The sequence below is a fragment of the Oreochromis niloticus genome, linkage group LG14 (genome assembly GCF_001858045.2).
Source record: "Oreochromis niloticus isolate F11D_XX linkage group LG14, O_niloticus_UMD_NMBU, whole genome shotgun sequence".
NCBI classification, from domain to species: domain Eukaryota; kingdom Metazoa; phylum Chordata; class Actinopteri; order Cichliformes; family Cichlidae; genus Oreochromis; species Oreochromis niloticus.
Window position 1 is genome coordinate 33,091,224 of NC_031979.2, and position 13,144 is coordinate 33,104,367.

Here is a 13,144-nt window from a genome sequence, read left to right on the forward strand (position 1 = left end):
ATCATAAATATGAAAAAGCACAGGAACGTCTACATTGACAATGTGGTAGCAAAAAAAAATGCATTTGCATTTATAAAGGCAAACAAGACTGATATTAACTGAAGACTTTAAGCAGTCTATAAATACTTAAATACAAAAGAGGAATAGAAATCAAACATGCGGGTGAAGAAATGGAAAGACTGTGCTACTGTAGCAAGGAGTAAAACAAGTACACATGGACAAAGAAACAGGAGGTGTTGGTGTCTGACCATGTGTTCTCAGCGTTTTTGTAGCAGATGAATTGGTGGCCTTTGACCTGACGTCCTGCTCGCCCTGAAGGCTTCAGGATCCTGGGGAGGCAAGCTCTGTTACAGTAAAGTTCCCTTCATACTTTCTCTCCACACTTCTCTGAGACAATACAGGAGTGTGCCAGAGCATCGGGGTTCCAGTAGCTCTACTGAGGTTTACACTGGAATAACATTTTCATGATCCATGTCTCAGAGGACGGGAGCCAGGGAGAGGGCAGATGGTTGTGTGGTTTAGCCCAAGAGTGGACAGCCCAGAAGACAGGAAAACAAACAGTGATGGACAGGTGGGCGTCACAGGGGTGTTCTGCAGCCAGACTGGCAGTCGAATGGAAAGCAGCAGCAGAGGACTCAGAATGGCATCTTGGCACAAAGGTTTAGACTGACGCTCGAGTCTCCCAGCCAACAATAATGTCTGCCTCATTAGATCTAGACCACGAGACCATGAGGCTGACCGGTTGTTCCAGAGGGAAAAGAGCTCGTAAAGCACTCCTGGTCAGGACTGTAAAGTTTATAAACGTAACAGATGGGTTAACACGCAGTTAAATGACAAGGAAGAGAGCTTTGGTTCCTCTTTATGGCAACATGAAACTCATTGTTATATTATGTCCAGCTTTTTGTGTCTACTAATTTTTACTAGATTATCAGTCAACATGCTTTGCCTTTACTTTGCATTAGTGCAGATTTTCAGTATTAAATTTATATATGGTGATGTCATCTTGTCTTGTTTTGTATATTTCATTTTATTTTCATCATCATACAAAGCCTAATAGAGACAATATCACCATAAACAAATCTGACGACATTAAAAGTAATCAGAGTTTAACAGCCGATAAACTCTGTTGTAGGATAAACTCTAATGTTTTCACTGACAAAAAGCAGAATTCAGTGGTGCTTTTAAGGGTGTGACTCTCACTTGTAAAACTCGGTTTTACAAAGTTATTGTCTCAGATTGTTCTCCCACATATAAAGTAAAGACCTGAATCTCTTTAAGACGTCAGAAAGCTTTGTCGGGGGATTAAGAGATAGATAACTGTGGAAAGCTTTTTAAAGGTGGGTGAAGTCAAATGTGAAAAAACGCTTAAAAGTAACTCTGACAGTGGATTTTATAACAAGTTGTTTAAAAAGTCAGCACCCAAGTAAGTTTAATATCACCCTTCCTTTCCTGTCTGTGACATATTATTCTCTCAGATCATTTCTCTAAATGACTTATGCATGTCTGCCAGGATTTTTCTCAGATTACATCCCATTCACAAGTAGCCCCTTCACTGCATATAGCGGACTAAAATATTTGCAGAAGTAAACCATTACATGGGTAAGTATGAGTTGGGGAAAACGTGAAACCACGTAATTATGTACTAATGCAGCCTGAAAGGCTGGAGGGTTAATTCAACTGACTTTAAATGTTAACACACGAGCGCAGGTCTCTTCTCTTTTCACACAACAGACTTTCACGGTGCCTGAGAGTGGACTCGGCTTGTTTTACAAGTAGTCAGACTCATTAAATATTTTTAGAAACTACAGAAATTGGACCATGAGAAGAAAATGAATCCCTGCTGCTGTGTGATTTTCCACTGTTAACTAAAGTTGTTAAATTATGTCCTCGCATTTTATTATTTTGCTAAGAGATTAAATTCAGTTTCAGTCTGTAAATCTGTAACTTTGTGCTTGAAAGGAGGTCAAGAGTTCGCAAGAGTCTCTTATCACCTTCTTATGTGTCTACTTCTGCAGGTTGTCTCTATAACCTCAGCAATGGTCTACTTCTAAACTGGACTAAAGCCTGAAAGCTTATAAAAACACCTGCATACCTAAAACAGGTTGAAAAAAGGAGATTGTTACCAGTTTGTTATACCACACACTCAACAACATTTAAGAACTCTTCTTTATATTCAAAGGAGTCACTTGACTTCAGGAAGGATTCTTAATTTACTTTTACTGAGAGTTTGAAAAATTGTCAGACAAAGGATTTATATCTGTCTGTTTTTCTGTCTCCTCCTGCATCTCCTCCTCCTCCCTCTAATCAACAGCAATAAGTTTTGTGACCTGCATCCCCAGGTGCGGAGGTGAGAGGTCAGAGCTTTATGGTGGAGTGGGTGGAGGTCAAGACGTGCACTTCATGGAATTTGGGTGTCACCATAGCTATCACAATGAGGCAGTGAGAATGACAGGTATCCCCTGCGGGCTGTAAATAGCAGATATGCTCTCATACTTACGGGAGGGGGAGCGGAGGGGGCTAAAAGTCTGGTGGAGCTCAAAACAGGAAATGAGTATAAGAGGGAAGCACAGGGAAAACAAAAACAGACAAATGGGAAAAGACAATTGCATTTGAGGAGGAAAGGAATGCCACCAGCTGAGGAGCAGAATCTCATATCCCACTTATAAAACTTTGCAAACCCAAGTTCAACAGTTTATGACGACTCAAAGGCACCTCCGGTCATGTCTGTTTCTGTAGAAATATCTGGATTAGTCTTCAGCTTTATTTATCTGTGCATAAAGTGGATCTGACAAAAATATGCTTTGGAAGGCAATGATGAAAATTACAGAAGACACAAAAATGATAAATCGTTGCAGTTTGAACAAACACAGTGGAAAAGTGCAAAGAAAAAATAATAAATGGAGAAAAAATGTAAAACTGGGACATTTAAAATCACTTTAATAACATTCGCATTTTAACCAGAAAAACATGCTTCGAGCACGTACACAGAAACACACTAGTCCTTGAATACTGATCATCCAGACAGTGCAAGGACGCAAGCTTGGGTCGGGGCCAGCCTTATTCCAGAAACTTTGCTCGTCTGGTTTGTCAAAAATGAGGCACTAGGAGTGTAGCAGGGGCATGTTTTTTAAACGTGTTTGAAAAGCAGATAGAGCTCCAGCAACACTTTACTTTGGACCAAATGCATAGGAGACAGATGGAGTGTAGTGGAACATGTTTCTCCTGCAGGTCTAAGCTAACACAAATGTAGACCCAGTGCCAAAGAGATGCAGGGGGTACCAGAAGAGGGAGAGAGGTCAATATTGAAACAGTCATACCATGTTACTGCTGAGATCTCAACTACTCTATCATAAGAGGTTATAGTGGCATCATCTTTCTTAAGAAAATTTTGTATATTTTTTTTCATTTTAGTGTTAAAAAAAAAGTACACACAAATTTGACTTATGAACTGACTGGTTCTGAATCATCTTCTGTCTTTTTCTGTATACACAATAAATCAACACAACTTGCCAAAAAGAAAAAAAGAAAGAAAAAAAACCTAAAGTCGAGCAGGAAACTGGATACAGCGGCTCTTTCTGCGCTGTCAGTTGATCCAAGAGAGCATAAGGGACTCAGGTGTATACAAAATAAAGAGATGGGGAGACACAGCGTATCTCTAAAGGAAGAGGGAGGGGGAGGTCCCTCGCCCACCCCCAGGGTAGGTCACAGTCCTTGGCCTGTGACCTCTCTCTGAAAGGAGGGAATTTAGGGGAGGGAGAGAGAAACATGTCTGAGCAAAGCGAGAAGCAAAGAAGCAGAAGGAACAAAGGCTCAACAGAAGCCAAAAGTCTATTCGTCTTTCTGCACTGATTTTACCACACATCATGAATATCTACATATTGTAATTTCATAAGGCCGATTTTTCTCTTTCTTTCTTTCAGTCGGCTGTAGCATTGTCAGAGGCACACCTGAGTGATGCTGTTCAGAGTCTGTCCAGCCCTGGAGCCACTACAGACGTTTGTTCATCTCTGCTGTTCATCACTTTTCTTCTTTAATCTGCATTAAAGGGCCCGGGTGACCCCCTCACCCCTCATACATCTGTTTTAGAGGCCATGTGCCTTCCAGATGTGGAAATACCTGACCCCGAGACTGCAAAACTCCAAGCACTTCATTAATCCGTCAGTAGATGGCAGCGCACAAGGTTGACTTTTAAAAAGTCAACCACTGGATTTTTGGTTTGGCTTATTTCGTGAATATTTGGGCTTTCAGTTCATTTTCATTGGTATAAAAACAATTTGGCTTAATAAATAAAGATAGTAAGTGGTTTCTAAATATGACAGACTGGAAAATGTTAATATAAGGACAAAGTCATTCAACATTTCTTTTGCTGAGAGTGAAAAGACTCACTGACTGAAAATATTAAAAGCTCATAAATGATGATCATGATATAGGCCAAAGTAATTACCTCATTCCTTAAAAATAATGCCAGTGACAGTGTTTGCCTTGCTGCTTGTCTAAGCTTCATCTTGTCTACACCATCGCCTTTTCTGCTCCAGATGTTCAGTGTCAATAAAAAGCTAATTGAGAGAAAGTTGTAAGCTATCTTTGTGTGTGTGTCGCCTCTTGGAACATCTGGCAGAGCCACAGCAAGCAGCTGCTCAAGAAGATATAGCAATTATTTTTTCCTCTTTTAATATGAAAAAATAGATCCGTTCCCTCAAGGGAAATGAGGAAGACTATTTAATGACAATAATTATGTCACTAAACGGTAATAAACGTGGTGTCAGTAGGCTCAGTTCAGTTTGAAAGCACTGAGGTGGTGGCTGTGAGCTGAAGACATGATCCAAGACTCAAACTTGGATCGTGAAAGTTAAGCTTTGAGACCAAGCTGCCCTGAAGTTGCCTTAAGGCAATGAATTTTAAAAGCTCTCTGATTGCTTACAAAGTAGCTAGGAAACAGATACAATGACTCCAGGTGAGTCAAAACTTTGCACCTGGATCTGCCTCCTAAATATACAAAGATGAAGAACAAGTAAAACATCAAGTGATCATCTAATATATATGTATTTTGCAGCTACTGTCTGTATACTTAATACATTAGGATGTTTTAGAGTATAAAACTACACGGTCCCACTGAATGAAGTGAACTGTCTGAAGACAGTGTGAGATTTTACTCACAGTTTCCTAAACACTAAAAGAGACATGGAAGTAAACTATGGCATGGCAGATCCCGACAGCTTTAATATTTAAATATTAGACTCATATCATAAATTGGAAAAATTTGACAGGACTGGATTTGCCTTTAAGGATTCTCAGCTGTCTCCAGACTCACCATGGACTTTTCCCAAAAAACTTCCCTCGTCTCCACTGACCAATCATCTGGGCTCAATTTTGCCTCCTAAAAAATAAGGGGCCCAAATAAGGGCTCTGAACTTTTTTCCTCTCCTGCTCCTCAGTTCTCTGTCAGTCCTTACGTACCGCTCTATCTTTCACAGATGCGGAATTTCAACCCATGCTGATCCGCAAATTCAACATATATGTATGGCTTTCTCTGTCAATGACCTCCACACCCCATCTCTTGTCGTCACTCTTTATTAAGGAAGTGGACGCAGATTTTCTCAGTCGCCAAAGCTTTCAGCACTACAACAAACTCCTTCCCTGTCCGATTAAGCACACTAACAAGCTTAGCCAGTCTGTGAAAGACAGATTTACCGCAGTTCCTCTGTGCTGGTAATTACTGGCAGAGTGCACTGTAACAATTCTGGTTATAAAACAGCTTACTGCCCTGTCACGGTCCACATCCCCACTGACCCTCCAACCTCCATCCTTTCTTCACACCCTCTCTCTCTCTCTTTCTGTCCTTCTCACTTGATCTCCTGCTCCCTCTCCTCCAGTTTAGCTCTGGCACCAGGATCTTCAGCAGAGCCAAAGACCTAAGAAAGCCAGAGAGAGAGTCCTCTCTTCATGGAGGGGGGAAAATGCTGAGAACAAGTCAGAGTGAGAAAGGAGGCCATTGTAGGGGGCTGGCCTGGGGACAAGTCACCCTTTCAGATGCGGCCAGCCGTGTACAATGGCTAAACTAACATCACTGACATTTGGAGTTGCCCAAGCTTTAGAGTGAGAGGAATGAGGAGGGGTGGGGGTTTACTATTAAGGGTGAGGAGGCTGGAAAGAGGAGCAGTGTTGGAAAAGGCCCTTCAGAGGCACCAGCCATTGATCAAAAAATCATGTCAGTGGCTGGGATCAGAGCAGCATGCCCTCTGTTAGCTTTCATGTGCTGGAGAAGCTGCAGGGTGGGTTGGGGGGACACAGAAGAATGGCATGGAGGAGGGGAGGACATATGAGATAGCCACCTTTTTCAAACCCAGTCCCAACGGACCTAGCTGGGCCCATAACATTAGCCCACCCGAGGCCACTTGGGGGGCCAAAAGGGTGATAGAGAACAGGCAGATGCTTGATCAAAGCAATCAGATAGCACTGCTTGTTACACTCTATTGGTTGCCAGTAAGGGACATGGTGAATTTGATTAATGATAAAGTGGGCAGCCAAGTGGCCTTCATGGCAACTACTAATGAGTCACCCTACTGCTCTTGACTGATATGGATGTGGCCTGTATCAGTGACAGCAGTGGGCCATTAGGAGATGGTCTGTAGGTAAAATTCCACAGTAAATGGCTTAAGCATGACGTGAGAGTACAGTCCTCTGTCCTCGAAGGCCATGCCAGTCTCTAGAAACTCCACACATCAGCCCAGTGAATTAACTTTTATTCAATAGTCTTTTTTATTCAGATTGACACCATGTGTTCATAATCCAGAGTACATATAAAATTATATGTGTGGCATTATCATATGTCATGTGGTACTGCTGATCAGACGATTTCCCTGGTGATACGACAGTATGGGAAAGTTGGACAATGTACAGTTAGGTCTAAAGGTTTTTGCACATTTCTCAAACTTTTGCCTCTGTACACTTTACTAATGGATTTTAAATCAAGACTGAGTGAAGTGCAGACTTTTAGCTTTAATTCAAATGGCTTAACAGTACAAAAGTACTCCAGAAGGGTGCTCTCCACTGCACCTCATTCAGTATTTACAACTTGCTCACCACTCTCTCCACACCTCTGCACCACAGGTTTTGTAGTCATTCAACAATCCAGCACAGACCACTCCTTAGTAATGGCTCTTCATAAGTTCATCACAGACAGGTGTGTGATTACCTGCAGGTGTGTGGCAGGAGAAGGCGGGACATCTCCACTGAGACCTGCTACTGCACAAAAACCATCACACCCAGATACACAAACACATAAACACACATACTGGCACAGCAGATAAATGAGGCAGAGAGCTTCAGCAAGGACAGACAAACCATCACAGAAGTTGTGCCACTGTCCAAAACATTATGGATCTGATTGTATAATGTTGATTTCAAAAGTGACAGGGGGTGGGGGGTTGGGCAATTTTACCTTTTTGCAGAGCTGCAAAAGTTTTTTTCATTGAATTAAAATTCAGGTATTCTCATTTCCTAATGAGAATAGCATTTTCTATTAGAAATTGTCAGTTGAAAACAATTTCAACTCTCTAAGTGCTTTAAACTTCATAGTAACAATGCACAATCACTGGCTTCTCTAACAAAATGACACTGAAGCTACTAGATGCCCATTAATCAAGAGATGGTATCTGAGACATATCAAAGAAGCTCCATCCAAAGTTTCACTCTCTGGAAAGTTGCTGTGAAATGAAATATTGCAGTTTCTGAGGAGGTCAGGACAAGAAATGGAATATTTGGAGCAAGCTATTTTCCCAATAAAACTGCACATCTGCTGGGCAGACAGGAAAAGAGAAACTCACTTATTGCACTGGTCCATAGTCCACTATTCATGAACAAACAACAGGCAATGTATGAAGTCTGTAGAGTAATAATTGGATAATACAGAGTTGTGTTGAAGTGTGCAGAAAGATGAGGTTCAAGCTGGGCTCCTTGGCTACAATTACAGAATGTATGTGTTTAGAATGAAGAAGACGTGCCTAATGAAACGAACACCTTGCTATTATCCATGGAGGGGACTTTGAGGTTGTGCAGAATCTAGACAAAGAGAGTCAAGACACAGGAGACACACAAGGATAGGAAACAACCAAATTAAAACAGCAGGTGAAAGAAGACGAGGAAGACACTAAAACATCGACAAAATAGGGGATGAGGACAAGATGAGGAAATGCAGGAAACAATAAGGAACAAAAGAAACAAACTGCAATGAAGTAAAGAGAGGTAGCAAAACTTAGGGACATGAAAAAAGAAACAGTTTATTACTGAATGAATGGGGTGAAATGACCTAATTCCTGTATTATGACTGTTTTTAAAGTTAATAAAAACTTTTGTCTGTGTGGTGCTGTATTTGCTTTTTTCCACTTATGAAATCTTGCCTATGAGAGGCTTTATCAAAGAACATCCCTTTTAATCAACATAATTAAGGTTTTCTTTCATTTTAGTTAAACATTTTGTCCAGACAGTCAAAAATATATCCGCAAGAAATTTAGTTTTCAAACCTACTTTTCTTTAACCCTTGGATGAATGCATAACTCTCCACTGGAACATACAAAAAGTAACTGTTCTTTCTAGTGCTGTGTTCACCTGCATGGAGTAGGCAGCAGGTGATGGAGTGAGTCTAAAGTGATCACAGAAGGAGCTGGCAGTACTGTGGAGTGGAAGAATGTTGAATTGTTGGCAAGTGAGTTTGACTTCAGGATCCAAATGCTAATCAGAGCTGCCAGAGAGCCAAGATTTTGATGCAGTTCCACCATCTTTTTTGGCATACAGTTATCTGGTCAAACAACTGGGACAAGGGCTGCTGTGGTCTGACTTTTGCAGCTGGCAACATCTCTTCTCTCTCTCCGGAGTACACAGTCCAGGGTGCTCCAGGGAAAGGCCACATCAACACTCCCTGGTCTGATGACGTCCACAAGCCGAGCAAAGGCACCCACTTTGTTTAAACAAGCTTGTGCGTGCAGCTGAAGGGGTAAATAAGGGTGGACCACCTAGCCTGTGGTGCACTGACTGCCAGCCTAGAAACAGCTTGGCATGGGCTCGTGTTAACGTATCTCTGCCTGGGCCGGGCTGTAGTATGTTAGCGTCACTGTGACAATCCTGTCTCCTGTTCGTCTCCACGCTGGGGCCCATGAGGGCAAAGTCCCCCTCCTCTGTTTATTCCTGTGATTCAGTGGAGGGAGCTCAGTGTTCTAAATGCAATAACAGCTGCTAAAAGCAACAAACCGAGAACCTGATATATACGCTGAAGGACTGACCCCTGCCCATGAATCAGACCCTAGACAGAAGGTATTGAGCATGGGTCATGAGCAGAGTTCGCTGCAGTGCCCTATAGATCTCCTTGTCTCACCACCTGGCTATTTTTGGGTCACCCTTTACCCATCAAACGGCCTTCAAATGTCTCTTCAGGGAAGAGGGAATGTTTCTGGGCTGATTTAAAGCTGACAATGTTTTGCGGTATGCGCTTTTTTTTTTGGTTGTTAAATTATATCGTTGTTTGACATTGTTGTTTATTTTTGAATCCAGTCATTTTCTGTGGTTCAGAATTCGTTCAAAGGAGGAATGCCTTGACACAGTGTCCCAGATAGATCTCAAAAGACATTTAAATTACACAGGGTGAAGCTGTTGATGTGCTGCCATAGCTGTTGGTGTGTTTGGACAAGAAATGAGGCGTCCTCCCATTTTACCCTTGTTGAAATGAATTGACATATGCATGCTGTGTGTGTACAGAGATTAACACATACTGCAACCCACGCATCGAGGGCCAGCGGTTCCTTCGTCATGCATTCCCAGGGTGCATTGCTTTCTGACAGCTGTGGAGGCCTGTTAACACCCTGATCGCCAACGTGATTACGACTCTCTTAAGATACTGAACCACACGCAGCTCCTGTTGGACAAAGACAGGCCTGTCCCCACCGCCCAGGCGATCCTGACACAACCCCAGCTGGATCAGCCATTGCGTTTATCCAGGCTCATGTCCAGCTCACCTTCTGTGTCCCAGGAGGTGAGGTGCACGGGGAACTATGTTCCCCTTTGGCGAACAGGGCACGGGGTGTTACAATTGCTACTCACACTGTATACAATCAACACTCATAGCATGCCAGGATGGGCCACCCCCTGCGCAAAGGCCACCCAGCGGACTTAACTTGTAGTTACACAGCTTAGTGCTGTTCAACGTTTTTTCCATTTGTTTATGTTTTTAGATTTTTGCAGTCTGAGTGTTTCCCAGGATTTCAATGTGTATTTTCAATTTAATATCAGTGAGTCCAAACAGGTGATGGGAAATGGGTAAAACATCCCTTCAAAAACCGGGATGTCCTGCCAACACCTCAGTTCATCTGGCATAGACATTTCTGCAGGAGTGATTAAAAGTGATCTAATAGAAAGCACCAACCTGGCATTTTCTTTTTTTATTGAGTGTCTCTTTTATTTTGTATCACTTGCAGATGATCGTCTAATTGAACAACTGTCTAAACTCTCACTAAGGGTAAAGAATGTGTTCTCTACTGCTGTACAGTTGGAAGTTCAACAGTGACAGCATGATGTCACTGAGGGGAAGGAAGCTGAACATCCAAGAAACAATTTTACTGCTGGGTGTGTGACCAGTGTTTTGACTTTTCAGACCTGACCGCATCCTTGTTTCATTACAGCAGCAACAACTGTATATGTTGGACATTTGTCAAATATGACATGATCTCCTTTAAACAAGAAGCTCGTGTGCACACAGTCTTTGGAAATGGAGAAGCTGCCAGGTCTAAACACTCCTCTCTAATAGCTACAGTACCACATGTAGCGGAAAAAATAAATAAAAGCTTGAGAAAAAACAAAGTATGCAATGTTATTTCTAAAATAAAACAAAAGCATATTTATTTGGTAATTCAGAACCCACTTACCCAATCCCAAATCTCCAGCTTGTAGTCTACAGTAAAGGCCACACTGTGTCTGGAAACAATATAATTAAATACTCAAAAATGATCAGTTGGTGCTCAGTTGGTCTAACAGGTCGTGTAATAACAGAATACTGTTTGTTTATATTCATTATTAACAACAATACTCTCCTGGTAGTTCCTTTAGGCTTTACACCCCAATTCCACAGTTTTTAGAGAAAGTCAGCAATTTTCAGTATTCTAAACATTCAGTCAGTGAGCAGGTAGATTAATGCATGTTACCAAGTGAATTAGCTAATTTCTCACATTCTGCAGATGACAGCATAGAGATACGTGTAATAAGAAAATAATTACATTCACAGCTCACACTTTTTTTCCCATCCCTGTGAGGCATTCCTGGTACAGATGTATACATTTCAGTCATGGTAATTAGCATTTAGCTAGTGATACAGGAGAGGAGTGAACAAAATGGAGTAAAAAAGATAGGTGACAGGTCATTTCAAATTTTTAAACTGCTCAACAAATATGACAAATATGTACATATGTAGAATTTTTTACATTTAGCTAGCAGACAAATTGTTTCTGTGCAGTTTGTCTGTTAGCTGTGTCTGGTAGCTAAACCTAAGACAGTGAGATGGAGAAAGATGTAAAAAAAAAAGACCGGAAAGGAGAGGAAGATGGGGAATTGTTTTCAAAGGTACGTACTCCTCAGCAGGTGATATTTGCTAAACCTAAATCTTATAATAATATATAATCATATAATGTACCAATTCATTTTTACAATTTTTAAATAAGATGTTAGATCCATAAATGATGTTTTGCTGAATTATGGTTTTGTAAAACATGGAAGATTACTGGTTTTGTGTTATTCAAATATTGCACAAAAATAGCAGACAGTGTAGTGCTGGCTAAACAAGCTACTTTACAGTACTGTGACAAAGTTTACAGTGATGCTCTTTGCTGTAATGATGATGCTCAGCAGGCTGTGGTGTTCATGGTCAATGTTAAAACATACATAAATAGAAGCAAGCATCAGTTGTTGTTAGTAAATGGTAAATGGTAAATGGCCTGTATTTGTATAGCGCTTTTACTAACCCCGCCTAAGGACCCCAAAGCGCTTTACATACCCAGTCATCCACCCATTCACACACACATTCACACACTGGTGGAGGCAAGCTACAGTTGTAGCCACAGCTGCCCAGGGGCAGACTGACAGAAGCGAGGCTGCCATATCGCGCCATCGGCCCTTCTGGCCAACACCAGTAGGCGGTAGGTGAAGTGTCTTGCCCAAGGACACAACGACCGAGACTGAGTGATGGTGCTAATTAGATTAGTTTAGATTCAGATGCTAAATTCCATCTTTTATACCAGCTCTATGGTGTCAAGTCTCCTCTGTACTGAAAGGAGCCAGTTATGGTGGTTCTGGTATGTGAGCAGGATGCCTCCTAGATGCCTTCTAGCTTCTAGGCCTCGCTATTCTGCCAGAAAATCTGCAAAAAAGGTAGAATGACATCTTCTGCCCTGTGATCTGAACTTAGATAAGCAGTAAAAATTAGATGGATGGAAGGTCTGCAAAATAGCCCCAGAAAACATTAAAATAAAAAACTGTTCATTCAAATGAATTACACTGCCATAATTTAAAGCCTTTCAGGTTTTGAGCTTTTGTGTACCAAATATGAACAACAAATATTTAATAAATTTATTTTCTATTTTATGATCAATTTTATAGATGGCAAATGTCTGATTTTTTGGGGGGGTGGGGTTGAACTTGACACACCTGAGCCCGATTATGTTGTCTAAGTTCAGATCTGATCACTGACCTTGAGTTTTGTGTTGACGTCTCAGGGAGTATTAGCAGCCTTGACTGCAAACAGCACTTCCTGATCAGAGAAACAGGAAGTCGCCTTGAGCAATCAGATGAATCAGACGTCTCTTTCTATCTGCCTGCTCTCTTGTCATTTGATCTCAGTTCACAGAGATCGTATGCTGTGAACTGTTCTGCCCTAGTCTTTCTGTTCCAACAGCATAATTCAATTGTCTTTTTATCCACAGGCGATGAATAACCTCTGAATAGTAAATCAGCACCATGGCGTCTCATCTCTGGACTGGAGCGCAGCTCTAATGGGTCCGCAGGGGCTTGGATGGAGAGAGACCAAGCAGGCTTCATTCCATCCCCTGCTGGTGCAAATCAAAATAAAAGCCCCTCTGAAAGCCCCAGCATGTGCGCAAGTCATCTG